The sequence below is a fragment of the Rhamphochromis sp. 'chilingali' genome, assembly GCF_963969265.1.
Source record: "Rhamphochromis sp. 'chilingali' genome assembly, chromosome: 6".
Lineage (NCBI taxonomy): Eukaryota > Metazoa > Chordata > Actinopteri > Cichliformes > Cichlidae > Rhamphochromis > Rhamphochromis sp. 'chilingali'.
The window spans coordinates 41,288,172-41,302,949 of NC_137933.1; positions in this window are offsets into that span (position 1 = coordinate 41,288,172).

The following is a 14,778-nucleotide window of genomic DNA, read 5'->3' on the forward strand; positions in this document are numbered from 1 at the left end:
TAGCCCACTTTAACCCGGAGAGCGACGGAGACAGACAGGGCTTAGCGATCGCTCTGCCAGTCACTGCACCGCGGCTGCAGGGCTGCAGACACAGACGCTGGGTCACAGTAAGCAGTAGGTCACAGGATACAGAGCAGCCTGTCGGCGCGCCGCTCCTCGCTCCGGCACCCTGACCTCACGTGTGCACGTACAGGACGTTAGCGAGGTAATGCAGATCACAGCGCTGTGCTAATAACAGACCCAGTGTGGCTGTTCCAGCTACAGTGTTCAACTCCACTCCACGGCCCTGAAAGTAAAGTCTTCTTCACCAGTGGCCTTCAAATCCACTCTCACACAATGCTAACCACGCCTAAAGCCTCCATGTTTGAACCACCATCAGAGGTCTACACACTTGTGACGAGCAGATATTTGAGCCACACAGACATCTTTATGTATCCGAGTAAATTCTTCTGTCTGTCTGGTAGAAATCAGCGGGGCCTGTGTTTGGGCAAGTCTTCAGATTAAAGCTGAAGAAGAAGAAGAAGAAACTTCCAGCACCAAACTTCCATCTGTTTACTTCGGATGCCCTTCCCGACGGGGTCAAACCGGGGATCGCTCATTGTCAGGTGAATGTGTAAACCACTACACTGTGGAGCCTCCTGAAAGCTACGCCTTTGTAATCTTAGTCCTAATCTGTTTGGGGTGGATGACGATTGGCTGAGCCTGTCTCTGGGTGGAGGAGGTCACCTGCTGATGATATCAGTGACTCAGGTATTCACCTGAGCGTTCAAACTCCCAAATACCACAACAAGAGTTGAAGGATTACTCGGAGCATGCTGCACAATCGTCTGATCCACACGTTGGTGTTCTGGTCCCGTCGTGGTGACATGTTGCGTGCTCGCTACTCGTTTGAAAGGCTGATGTGCAACTGTATGCAGCAGCTGTTTGTGAGCTTTGACGGGAGACGCTGTGGCTGAATCTGCGATGCTGCTGCTCTGCGTGTCCATCGCGCTGCCGTTTAAACCAGACACGCTCAAACCTGCTGCATGTCATCAGCATCGTTAAAGCTCAGACACCGAGCAGTTTATTTTAATTAATAAACTGTATTTGTCGTTGTGAGGAAGAGACAGGGAAACGTCAGGCTTTCAAAACTAAATGATCAAGTTTATAAACAAAACAGGAGATATTTAACATGCAAATCAATCAATTCATAATAATGGACTGATTTTATTTGCACTTGTCTCCTTACAGCTCAGTGTTGAAGTCTCTACTTTGTTGCCGTATAAAGACACGCCCATTTTTACTTTCTCCTCACCTTCACACTTTTACATTCTCAGCAGTACCGACAGAGGAGGACGGGTAAACACAGGCTTTAGTACAGAGACAACAGAAGAAGAAGGTCCGACACACCCTGTGTGATTACAGACTTTAGCACAGAGGAGGAGGGATACAAGGAAAGGTGAACACAAAGGTGGGAAATGAAACAGAAGCGAGGATCTCATCTGTAAAATAAACACGACCTAAAAAACAATCCAAGAATCAATATTTAAAAAATATAAAACACCAGAGAAGTGAAATATAATAACAGGAGCCAGAGATAATACCGAGCTGACAGGAGACGAGTGGAATAATATTAATAAAGGTGACAGAAACACCTTCGGTAAGCAAGAAGAGCAAAGAGCTCATCAACAAGCACTTCACTGAAGTGTGGCTGAAGCGGTGCGTGAGCCGCTGTAGGCCGTTGGATGATTGCACACCTGAAACCACTCCTGTAATCAAACACAGAGAGGAGGCCTGACGTTAACGTGGTGATGGCTGCATTTTATCCAAGCCCAAGCTTTTCACAGACCTACCAGCTACCCTTAACCACAAAGACACCCCAAACAGGACATGAACCGAGGTCTTCTCACACAGCTGCCACCCCTCCAGCCTCTTTATGCGTCTTTTATTTAGCAGCATTATTTCTTGGCATCCGGTCCTGAGATTCGAGGCATCGGTGCCAAAGCCGACCTGCTGAAATCATACAGTTAAAAGCATTTCAGCCCTTTTTCTTGGAACGTGGAATTTCTACTGAAGCCAAAGAGTCTGACCAATAAATTTAAAAAGCCATGCAGGTGGAGCGATACACAACTCATGGGTTGGGAGGTACAAAGTTAAACCCCGATGGGGGGCTTGCGCAGCCGCTGCAGGATGTCAGGCTGGGCTGAAGGACAGCTGGATTAACCCTCCCGTGGGTTCACCTGTAGAAGCTTTTGGAGCCTTGTTAAAACATGACATCTCATTTCATTGTTATGCAGACTGCGAGTCCTCTGAAGGGTTTACTTGATAGTTTGGAGCAGGGGTGCCCAATCCCGGTCCTCGAGAGCTACCGTCCTGCAGCTTTTAGATGCATCCTTGTTCCCACACACCCGAATCAAATGAACGGCTTGTTATCAGGCCTTTGCCAAACATGATGGCATGCTGAAGAGGTAATCAAACCATTTGATTCAGCTGTGTTGGAGTGGGGATGCATCTAAAAGCTGCAGGATAGTAGCTCTCGAGGACTGGGATTGGGCAGCCCTGGTTTGGAGGATGTTAACGCATGGATGGCTTTAAACCTTCTTAATATAAATGAACAGAAAACGGAGGTTTGGGTTTGGTCCCTGTGACCTTGTTAGAAATTGATATTTTATTTCATCTCCAGCTGCTTGCAAAAGTGAAGCCTGTTTGAGAGGCTTTGAGAGATCCGTTTCATCTCGCCTCGACTTTGGTCTTTATTCAGGAGCAGAGATGGGCAGTAACGTGTAACGCGTTACTGTAATCTGATTACTTTTTTGAGGTAACAAGTAAAGTGAGGGATTACTATTGCAAAAACAGTAATTAGGTGTGAATGTCAGTGCGAGTGGTTGTCTGTCCCTGTGTGTTGGCCCTGCGACAGACTGGCGACCTGTCCAGGGTGTACCCCGCCTCTCGCCCTATGACAGCTGGGATAGGCTCCAGCGCCCCCCCGGCCCTGAAAAGGATAAGCGGAAGTGAATGGATGGATGGAAAACAGTAATTAGATTACCGTTACTTTCCCGTAGGAACGCTGCGTTACTGCGTTACTAAAACCGTGATTTTTTGTGAGAATGTCTCATGACAGTGACGTAAGCGAGTGTGACGTTCGTGACAACAGCTGTGTGCAGATCAACAATGGATCACATATCAAGTGCAGAGAGAGTATGAGCGTGCAGCGTTTAAAGCGTGGAAGTACTGACCTTACTTTGAGTTTGATTCCATAAAAAGTGACAAAAACATTAGTGTCCGCTGTGCGTGGGAAGAAAACTTCTTTTTACAGCGAAAAAACCCTAAACTTCCAACAAGCACCGAGTAGCTACGATGTAATGGGAAACTCACAGAGAAACTCGCGGATTCTTCCACTGACCGCGGCACACCTGCACCAGGGTAAACCTCCGCCTACCCCACTCCTGCTTTACAGGTGAAAATAGATCCAACAGGACCGCTGAGTCTTTGACTTTATTTATTTTCTGCTGTGTTTTACTTGCATCTATTTGAAAGACTGAGTGTAAACACAAAAAATATTTATTTTATGTGCTGGAATGTGCAGAAAATAGGTTTAAATGTTAAACTAATTTCTTCCAGTCAGAGAATGTTGCATATAATTAAGTTTTTGCTTCATGCATAAAGTTAAGGCGATCGTGGCTCAAGAGTTGGGCGTTCGCCTTGTAATCGGAAGGTTGCCGGTTCGAGCCCCGGCTTGGACAGTCTCGGTCGTTGTGTCCTTGGGCAAGACACTTCACCCGTTGCCTACTGGTGGTGGTCAGAGGGCCCGGTGGCGCCAGTGTCCGGCAGCCTCGCCTCTGTCAGTGCGCCCCAGGGTGGCTGTGGCTACAATGTAGCTGCCATCACCAGTGTGTGAATGTGTGCGTGAATGGGTGGATGACTGGATATGTAAAGCGCTTTGGGGTCCTTAGGGACTAGAAAAGCGCTATATAAATACAGGCCATTTACCATTAAAACTAATAAAACAAGTTTTAAAAAGAGACGTTTCCATTTGATTACATTTTGTATGATGGATTATGTAGAAAAAGTAGAATTGGGCTGAAAGATCTATCACTTTATCACCTCTTCAGGGTGTAAATCGTGTTTTTAAAAAGTAACTAAGTAACTAAGTAATTAATTACTTTTGAAAATAAGTAATCAGTAAAGTAACGGGATTACCTTTTTGGGGAAGTAATCAGTAATTAGTTACTGATTACTGTTTTCAAGTAACTTGACCAACACTGTTCAGGAGTCAGAGTGTCATCGGTTAGCCGACTGCAGCACGGTTACCTCCATACTAGCATCCTTACACTGGCTGCCAGTTTGTTTATGAATTGATTTTAAGATTTTATTATTCGCTTTTAAGCACAGGTTAGCATCCTCATACCTTTTTGAACGGGGACACTCCTGCAAGATCACTGAGGTCTGCGGATCAGATGCTGCTGACTGTCCCGAGGTCCAGATTAAAGCACAGAGATCGAGCCTTTGCTGTGTCCGCGGCTTCACATCAGGAAAATCCGTCTTTTATTCTTTGGCTTTTAAACCAGAATCAGTTTTTGCTGCTTTTATTTGTCTTATTTCTTACTCAACATTTTCTGCTTCTGTTCTTAAATGTTGTCACGTCTTCCTGTGTTTTGACTCTTTTTGGCGTACAGCTCTTTAGCTCTTTGGTCAACAGTTGCTGTTTTAAACGTGTTTGATAAATAAATTTGACTTTGACCACGATGGCTGGAGCTGAACTGTGATCAAGCTTTAAGGAAGGACGAGAGCAACGGCACACAGGAGAAAGGTTTGCTGCGTTTTTTTGTTTTCATGATCGTTAGAAGTCAAAATCCAATAAATGTCAGTCCTGCCATGACGGGACTAAATCTGTGTTTTGATCTTCACCTCTAACACTAATTGCAATAGATTATAAAGAATAGATTCTGTGGTGTTTCGTGTCATTTATAGTCTCGCCGTCGGACATTAACATACAAGCAGGAAGCTTCTGCCGTGTTACAAACAAACTGCATCACCTGAAGCGATGTGGGGGGGAAATAGAAAAGCAGAAACCTTCATTAAACCAAAGGTGGGTGGCAAACGGCGTGCTGTGTAACAGACAGAGAGGAGGAACAGCAGAAAGCAGACACAGATGGAGGTGGAAGGGTGCAGCGCGTTCATGTGGTGTAGAGAGGGGCCGGCACGTAGCGCTCGTGCACGCACGCACACAAACGACGTGCTTCTCAATTAGCACTGCAGACATGTTTTCTCCTTTTGTGATGCTCTAAGAGGTGAGTTGTGCGTCTGTGGCAGGTTGCAGAGGCTGTGTGTGTCTGTGTGTGTGCCACAGTCTGTAACCTGATCCACAGTCAAGGTTAGACAAAGGAAAGTGGGACAGACACATTTTTACAGTAGAAAGTCTCCTTCCTGTCTCTTCCTGTGCACACGGCGTCTCTGCTCTCGTCGTGTGGTGTTAGTCATCACCTTTAATCCCGACACAAACCAAAACACGCAGGAACCCCGTGAAGGCGCCGAGGCCTGCGAGGCGAGGGCTGGGACGTCGCCGGGACGAAGTAGTTTTAAGTCGGCGTCATTTGTGAGCGTCACTCGGGGAAATGACAGGTGACAAAGGAAGTGACAAGAGGAAATGCGAGATTGGCTTTCCCTCTTGCTGCTGCCAGGTGGAGAGGTGACTGTGACTCATCAGCATGCAGGTATTCTCTTTGGTTTTTTCCCTGCACGCTGATGCAGCTGCAGGAATGCTTTGCCTCCACGCGCAGCTCTGAGGAAATGGTGCAGGCTGCTGCTGCTCCATCCGGAGGTGCGGATGCAGCGCCGTCTGCCTCTCCCTCCTTTTCTCCTCCTGCCTCCTCCCATTTCCATCTTCTCCCCCTCTCGTCCCTCTCTCCCCGATCTGCTTCCCCCCACGCCTCCCTCCCCTCGTCTTCCTTACATCTCTGTATCTCCTCCCTCCCCTGTTCGTTCTGACACACTGAACTGAAGTGGCACTGCTTTCCTGCGCTGTGATTGGCCGCCTGCCAGACGCTGGGTGAGCCAAGCAGCACAGCGGCAGGGCAGCTGGAGCCGCCAGCGCACAATGCAGCACAACACAGCGCTCCCCCTCCTTCTCCTCCTCATCCTCCTCCTTCATCATCCCACCTCCCCCTCCACAGCCAGCCACAGCCCAGCTCTTTGTCTCTTCCTCCCTGCCTCTCAGTAGCTGACCAGCCCGTGAAAAAGCTCCACTTCCACATTCTGCCCGTTTATGTTTTTGGAGTTTTCACTTTGAACGAACAATCGTGTCTCCAAGCTCAGAAAATAAAACCTCTCGACGAGCGTCCGTTACACTTTGATAAGCGGCTTCCTGCAGATACTCTTTCAGTCAGTTTGAGTTCCTAAAGTCTCCTAAATGTGAAATCAGAGCCCACAGCAGGAAGTGTTTTGTGTCATTTAATCGTGGTCGCTATCCTCTCCTTTCTTTTCCCATGCTAACCTGCCAAAGCACTTTTACGTCCCGCTCACTTTTTCCACGCTCGGCCACGTCCCTCCGTTAAAATCTTGATCACGGGTTTTTCCCTTTTTAGCAAACATCAGCTTCTCTAAACGAAGTTTTCATCACTGACCACGAGTTTTCCGTAAACCTAACCGCAGAGTATCTTTAAAGCATCTCTGTGATCTTTCCCTGACTCTTTACCCCGACCTTAAAGGGGCCGTGTTCCCTGTTTCAACAGCATATTTGGACTTACTGGATTATCCTGAGAAGGATTTCAAACTCTAATAATCCTTCTTTGCACCTGGCCTTCGTGACACCTCAGTTCATCTTCTGAAAAAAGGTGTTTTTTAGCCCCTCCCCCCATGAATGCTCGCCGGTCAGGCAGCGCAGCGGGAAACCCCCTCCCTCCTCCTTCTGACCAATGAATATACCGGGCCGGGGTAAAAACGCTGATGTTTCTGAGAGGTGGTGCGTCTTCTCCTGGCTCAGCAGAATTTAGTGGCCAATACTTATGAATGGAAAAGATGGTTTAAAAAGCAGCCGTGCTGAAAAACAATATTTTCCTGGGCAGCTGGCCCTTTGAGCTGACTTTTCTTCATGCAATTTTTAGCATTTTCCTGCTCAGTGATGGATAAGTGTTTTTACAGTGAGACAGATAAATGGTTCTGCAAATGCACATAGTGCCTGATTGAAGGTCTGATCTGGCCACGGCTGTTTCATCCAGTTCTGATATGATGGAGAGCTATAATGTCTTTCTGCTGGTTATAAACAAACCTGCGAGGATATTATTGAGCTGAGATATCAGCCTGTGTGTGCACACAGCTGAAGACCTTTATGTGGAAATAATGTAAGGTAAAAAGTGAAATTAGGAGTACAGATAGTGCCATGCATCTCAGATCTAACCGTGAGCAAACATCAGCATCCGTGTCAGCGTGAAGGATCGTGGATGCTGATGAGAGCCGTGGGATTTATCGGCCTGTGCTCTTCAGATCTGTCAGCATCGCCTTCTGCTGTTCCATGTCGGCGAGGACATTCGGCACAAACCCGCTCTGTTACGGCTCCATCGTGCCACCGCGCACAGCTTTTTTGGTCGCGCCAACACGGTAATACTGAACATTTTTACAGCCTGAAACTTTGCCCTCTTCTCCAAAGTGAACTTCGGTTTGAAGGACGACCGTTTAAACACTCTGGAGGAGATCCAGCACGCATCATATAGCAACATGTGCACAGAAAATGGGGCTTCGGGGATCGAGCCAAAATCAGCTGCACTGAAAAGAGTCCAAAGGTGCACAAGAGGAGCTTTGAGCTCCCCGTCTGACGTTAAATGGTAGCTTGGGAGAGGGGGGGATTATTTTCCCCGTCATTATCGTCACGTAGCACGAAGAATGCTGATGAATGCTGAGTGTCTATAGCCACATATTTGACATGTAATTCCTTGTATTGGTTCTATAGCAGCATTCCCATAAATGTGACGGACAGCAGATGCATCTCACTCTGTGACTCCATCGTGTGCGATGCGGCACCAATGCTACGTAACGCCGCACGATTAAACGTGGCCTCAGGCTGGAGACGAATGAGGGACGGGCGGCACGATGGAGATGAAACCTCTCTAAGATTCAGCGGGTCGCTGAAGTCGTTAAGTTTCAAATTCCACTGGCTGTGGCTTTAAAGATCCTATCGGCACTAAAATACAGCTGCTGGCAGCCTGAGTGCAAGAATGTCTGTATTACTTAGAAAAAGCACAACCCAGCTCGAGTGTTATTCTTAGAGAGCCAGAGCACATTATACACCAACTAAAGTAACACTGTTAGAACTGGTGCTGGCCTTAAAAACTCCACACGGGTCAAGGTCTGATCCTGAATCCCCCTTCCTCAGCCAGAGAGCTGCAGGCGTTCCTATATAAACATTAGATCATGGTTTGTGCCTCGCTCTGGGTGGGGCTGCCTGCCTGCCTGCTGCATGCAGAGATGAAGGGATGGTGGGATGGATGGATGATTGCTCCAGGCTAGCTGGCAGTGATGGTACATTACAGACACGGAGATGGAGAATGGCTTCTGAGTGATGTTTCCATGGCGGAAATCAGATCCTAATGGACTGGAGAATGGCACCACTGGGCAAGATCCAGTAGAGCTCAGAGACTGCTGTTAGTCTCAGAGAACAGAGCCTGCCTCCATTAGTCTGTGATGGAGATAACACACAGTCAGTTGTAATGTCTCTTTGACGACACCTTAAATCACAGTGGAAAGGTTACTTATGATTGTTTTGACTATTTAGACAGCGTTATTGCCCGGCATCAGACGTCAGAGATTTGCACGACAGTAAAAAAGCTTGTAGTTTATCTTCTGCAGGAGTTGTGTGGTCACAGATATCAGTGTTATAAACGAAACGAGCTTTATTGGTCACATACATAATCATACAGAGGACAACACGCAGTCGTGTCTGAGCTGCGGACAGGCTGATGATATAATTTGGGGCGACCGTGGCTCAGGGGGTTGGGAAGCGTATCTGTACCCGGAAGGTCGCCGGTTCGATCCCCGAGCTCTCTGTCCTGGTCATTGTGTCCTTGGGCAAGACACTTCACCCTACCGCCCACTGGTGTTGGCCAGAGGGGCCGATGGCGCGATGTGGCAGCCTCACTTCTGTCAGTCTGCCCCAGGGCAGCTGTGGCTACAACTGTATTTAACTGTAGCTGCCTCCACCAGTGTGTGAATGTGAGAGTGAATGAATAGTGGCATTGTAAAGCGCTTTGGGTGCCTTGAAAAGCGCTATATAAATCCAATCCATTATTATTATTATAATTGACACTAGACAAAATACTTTACGACTCCACAAACTGGCCGACGTATCCTCAGCATAACCATGTATAACATCAACAAAACTTAAAAAGAGGTTATACACACACAATACGGTAATATTAAGCACAGTACGTATCACTCCGCGAGGCTCCGCCTACGATAGCCGTAATGCTCCAACAATCCATCGAGCGGTGCGGCTTCGTAGCTCAGCAAAGTCGTACTGAAACATTTGACAGATTTTCGAGCGCCGTGCACATAAAATCGTTTCGAGGTCAGTAAACACAACCAGAGTTCATACATCAGGCACACGGGATTATAAGGGGCTCTGTCGACTTTCAGAAAATCAAAGGATTGATTTTAAGTGCGCCGTATTTTCCAAACAACACGGTAATAACGACGGCCCGCTAGCATGCGCTACCAAAAATAGTGCTTTGTTGTGTATCTGACGAAAGCTAAACCAGTTCCACACCAGTGAAGCTGCAGCATTTTTACAAACCAGTTCTGGTTCATTGGTTTCATTCAACGATCCACTTTCGCTCTTCTCGTTCTGCGTCGCCGCCATGTGCGTATGAAAACAAAGGCACTGCGCATGCGCATTTTACCCATATTCTATCGCCATATTTAATTTTCTATTACCCTGAACGGTATGATATGGCCCAGCACTATACTGGATCCTGTCTGGATACTGGGAGAGAATCGAACTTGCGTGTGTGGTCTTACCACTACACTATCCAGCTGCAGTTTGATGTTTGTTTTTCCTACTATGAAATTAAACTGTTCAATTAATGACAATTAATGAATTATAGAATCATTCATCATAAATTAATTATAGTTTTTACTGCAGCATCTACGTAGGTGTTCAAAGACGCAGTGTTAATGATCACAATGAGACTTTCCAACCGTGTGAGCTGAATGCATGCAGCCAGCCAAGTGTCCGATGTGCCTCATCGCAGCCTCAACGTGGATGAAAAATAACTGTCTTCTTGCTTTTATGAAATGAAGAGTAATGTTTTATACAAAGGTGTGTACTGCTCCCTTCAAAGAACAGTAGAAAGTGGCTCGAATCTAATGAAAGAGAGGCGACGGATGCCTCAGAGGTCCTCCACCGGCATCTTTGTGTTTCTGAAGGCAGCAGGAAACTTGTGCCAAAGCCTGCATTCGTCGGGTTTTAGAAGATTTTTATGGTATTTTGAGACTAAACTAGCCAAACGTACAGCTTTAATCAGCATTAAAGCTGTGTGCCACTGAAATGCAGCAGTGATTGTTTCTTTGTACACCTACATGATAGTCTGTTCAAAAGGATTTATGATCAGTGGTCCGTTGATCTTTATTTTCATGATTTTTAGCTCTGCGTCAGATGATCTACATGGATGGATAATCAATAGCTGTCAGTGGACGACAAATGCATATGTGGCACCCACTGTCAGCATCGTGTAATGTTGTGTGTATGTCATCATATAGGAAGTACAATGTCACACTTGACCTCTGACCTCTCCTTTGGATGGTGATTCTGCTGTTATTTGTACTGGTGAACGTTGCTACAAATATCACATTATAGTTTGCATCCAAAAATCGCATTTGACCTCTGACCTCACCTTAATGTGTTTTATCTTTAAAGAAAGTGTTTTTATAAAAAGGAGAATGAGCCTCTGAGTGAGTTAGAAATGCTGTAGCTGTAGTTCTTTACAAATCTACAACTATGACCTGTTACCTTCTCCTACATAATGTACATGTTGCTCAGAGAGGAGCTGCTTTCTGCGGCTCGTTCGAATTAGTGAGCTCTGATGGGAATAACGACCTATCCAGAGCTTTTTGGAATTTTTTCTTGCTGAAAGTGAGAACATTATTTCACACTTCATATTGGATGTCAGTCAGTTATCTTGTCTTCATAAGCGTGTTGCAGGGGCTTGTATTGCATGTTGATCACGTTCTAACGCTCACAAAACACAGCGATATGCAGATGATGCAGTTTTGTGTGTTTGTGGAAGAAGGAAACAGGAAATCTCTCAGTGATGGACTCCAGACTTCCTGCTTTGTGTCATAGTTGGTGAAACTACCAAGAAACACTTTGTGTAGCCGTGTTACAAACAGCTTCATATGTTTGTCCATCTTTCCTCTCACCTTCAGATTTTCAGATTAGCCCCTTTTCAGGAGGAGAATCTGACACATTTTTGCCCCGGTGTAATTACAGGGATCTCCAAGTGAACTGACTGTAGGCGACCTCGAGTGCCAAGCACGGAGAGGCCTCCACCCCTAACTCAGCAGCAGCCAGGCCTGCACACAAGCAGCTAAATCACAGACATTTTCTCTTCTAATGGGAATTTCATGGCCACGCTGCTGCACTGTGAACGCTCCATCAGTCTGTGTATTGTGCTCTGAATTAGTCCTGATTGTCCAGACTCGTCGTATTCAAAGAAAGCTGTGCAGCATCACCATAAAGACTGCCTGTCTGCTGTGGCATCTCCCCTCCCTGACAGAATAATTTAGTATTAAAAGGCTATTAAACAGGGAAGAGATGAAGGCTAAAGGCAGAAAGGCTGTTTTTGCTGTTTCTGAGTCTCTGACTTGCACATTATAAAGCGCTGAAACAAATTATGGAGCTTTGCCTTTATTTCAGTTTCATTCTATTCATAGAGCTCTAAACTGAGTCATCTTGTGGCACTTTCACTGTAATGTCAAGAGCTTACAGCGCTGCACAGAGAGACCTAACGATTTCCTCCAGAGGAACACTCGGGCGATCGATGCGTGTGCAGAGAGCAACAAAAGGTATAGGCAGAGAGGACAAAGCGCAGGCTACCTGAGAGAGTGGGCAAGTGATATGTGATAGTGGCATGTAAACACAAGAGGAGTGAAAAGATGTGCTCAGTGCACCATGGGAAGTCCCCGAGCAGGCTGAGCCTATAGCAACACAAATAAGAGTGCTGAGGGTCACCTGATCCGGCCCTAACTTTAGGATTGATCGAAAAGATTTGAATCTTAAAGCAGAGAGGGCGTCTGTTTCCTGAATCTAAGCTGAAACCTGAAGGCTCGACTTTTAGAGACTCGAGCAAGCCTGCAGTCTGAGAGCAAAGCGCTCTGTTGGGACGTTAATGGTATTATGAAGTCTTTAAGATACGACGGGGATCATCCAGTGAAGGATTTTAAATCCTGTTCTGAATATAAAATCATTCACTTTGTTGTTTCCTCGCAGGAGAAACAACAAAGAGAAGCAATGCTGACCAGATACAACATGTGAGTCAAGAGATTTGAAGAGATGCGAGGAGCTGTAGGGTCACAGATGAGATGACTCCCCTCACAATCATCTGGTCAGGCGCTCGGTTTCGGTTTTTCTAAATTTAGAATTAAAAATAAAACAGGTTGTTTAGTTTGACTAACTGGTTTTTCCTGATGTCACAGACGTGCTGTGTGTTTCTATAAAGTGGTTGTCATCTGCATAGAAATGGAAATGCATGCAGTGATTCCTGGTTATGTTAACATGTCAGATGGTTTGTTACACAGAACCATCTGGAAGCATTTCTTGGAAACACTTTTGAAAATGCAGACACTCTCAAAAACTCCTTGGCAGGTGGTTGGATGAGCCATCTGTCCGAGCGGCTACCAGAGCCGAACTTGAAGCCTTCCTGAATGAAACGCAGCCACCAAATCCAGTCAAGAGAGCAAAGTTATCCTCCAAACTTTCTTTTAATGGAGAAATACAATCATCAAGAAGCTGATGCCTCAGCAGAATCTACGCCAGCGTTAGTTTCAGTCAACCAAATATCAGAAGGTTGTAGTAAATCTGTAACATTTAATCTAAAATTCATTCAGTTGACTAAATACAAAGTTCAGAGGTTTGTTATTATTTTCAGTGAAACGTGTCCACGTGTGTCCTCTTCTCTTCCTCCAAACATCAACATTTTTATGAGCAGCAGGGAGCTCGTTGAACCTTTTCCAAAAAGATTAAATGTGCATGTCTGACTTTACTGCACCAGGTAATAACTGCTCACTTCCAAACTCGACCTGCCTTTCTATACAACAGTAATCTTGTTTTTACTTTTAGGCAAAGCTTCCAGTACATTTATCATCGTTTTTGTCCTTGTGCATTCGTTTTTATCTATTTATCTGGGTTTTTTTGTTTATTTTTAATTAAAACTATAACAAAATGATTGGTCAGTGAAATTAAAGCGATTGGTGCAGATCAGTGTTAAGTCTTAGTAACAGCAGTAGGAACCGCTGCAGTTTAGCCGTAGGTGCATAGCCAGCCGCTGGCTTGATGGATGTGTTAAAGTGTCAGAAGCAGCTCAGCAAACCTGGTTCTGATCAAAGTTCATTTATTTTTATTTTAATTAAGTTACTGAATGTTTGCAAACAGAAGCATCATCAGCACGGTGGTGTTTCTTGATATGTCCCCATCTGTCTGATCAGTGTTTGTGCTGAGCTGATGCAGGACAGGTGTGGAGGACAGAGAGCGTCATGTGACCTGTTGTTAGGTTACCTAAAAGGTTCAGGGGACGTGGGAAAGTAACAAAACCTGTCTGGGTTAAAACAACTTGAGACACGAAGGCAAAACTGTGAACTTCAAAGTTTTTATTATACAATTGAAACTGAATGAGACCAACAAGCTGCTGTCAACAAAACGCACTCGTCTCCACAGAGCAGCAGCAATCAGCCACACGCTGCTCGCCTCTCTGGCAGCAGAGCTCTCCTTTCTCTGGCCTTACGCTGGTTAACTGCTGAGTCAGCTACTGTATAGGCAGGACACACCCTTACAGGGTCGATGTCGCTGTTACCTTGATAACCAGTGCTGTTTCTTCCCATGATGCCTCCAAATCCACACTGAAACTCAAGCAAATCATTCACGAGCAAGCTGAGAGATGCTTTGCGTCCCCTGACATCACTTAGCACGCTGCACAGTGACGAAGACAAAAATATGTTTAAAGTGCTGCATTTTTTTGCAGTGCTTCACAAGGCATTTATTTAAAAATATTATTTATTTTAAAAAAATATTATTTATTTTTTAAATAAGAGCCTCGGAGGTATTTGGATTTTTAAAAAATATAAAAACTGCTTACACAGTTTGGAAATGTTGAAATATCAGTAAGGAAAGAATACAGGAAATAATGTGTGCGAGAGAGAAAGTTCCTGAATGCACCGCTGCAGATATCCGGCCTGCTCCGGCGTTATTAACCACCAAACATTCATTTATGTCCAACCAAAGCAAGACACGTTTTTCAAGCCTGTCAAACGGATCGTGCAGAGGACATGTGGACATAAACACACGCTTTCACTGAACAGACGACACAGCATTTGATCTCGCTTCAGACCATCCAGAGTGTGCATAAAGAGATATCCTGTTGCCTGTCTTCTTGTTTTCTTCAGTCCTGAACTAAAACGATCTCACTAGAAAACACATCAACAATCTGATTTGGAAAAACGAAGAGTAAAAAAAATAAGAGGAAGCTGATTTGTATTTGTTCAGAGAGGCGGGGGGGAAAGAAGGGGAGGTCTGACAATAGAAGGTGAAATTAGGGA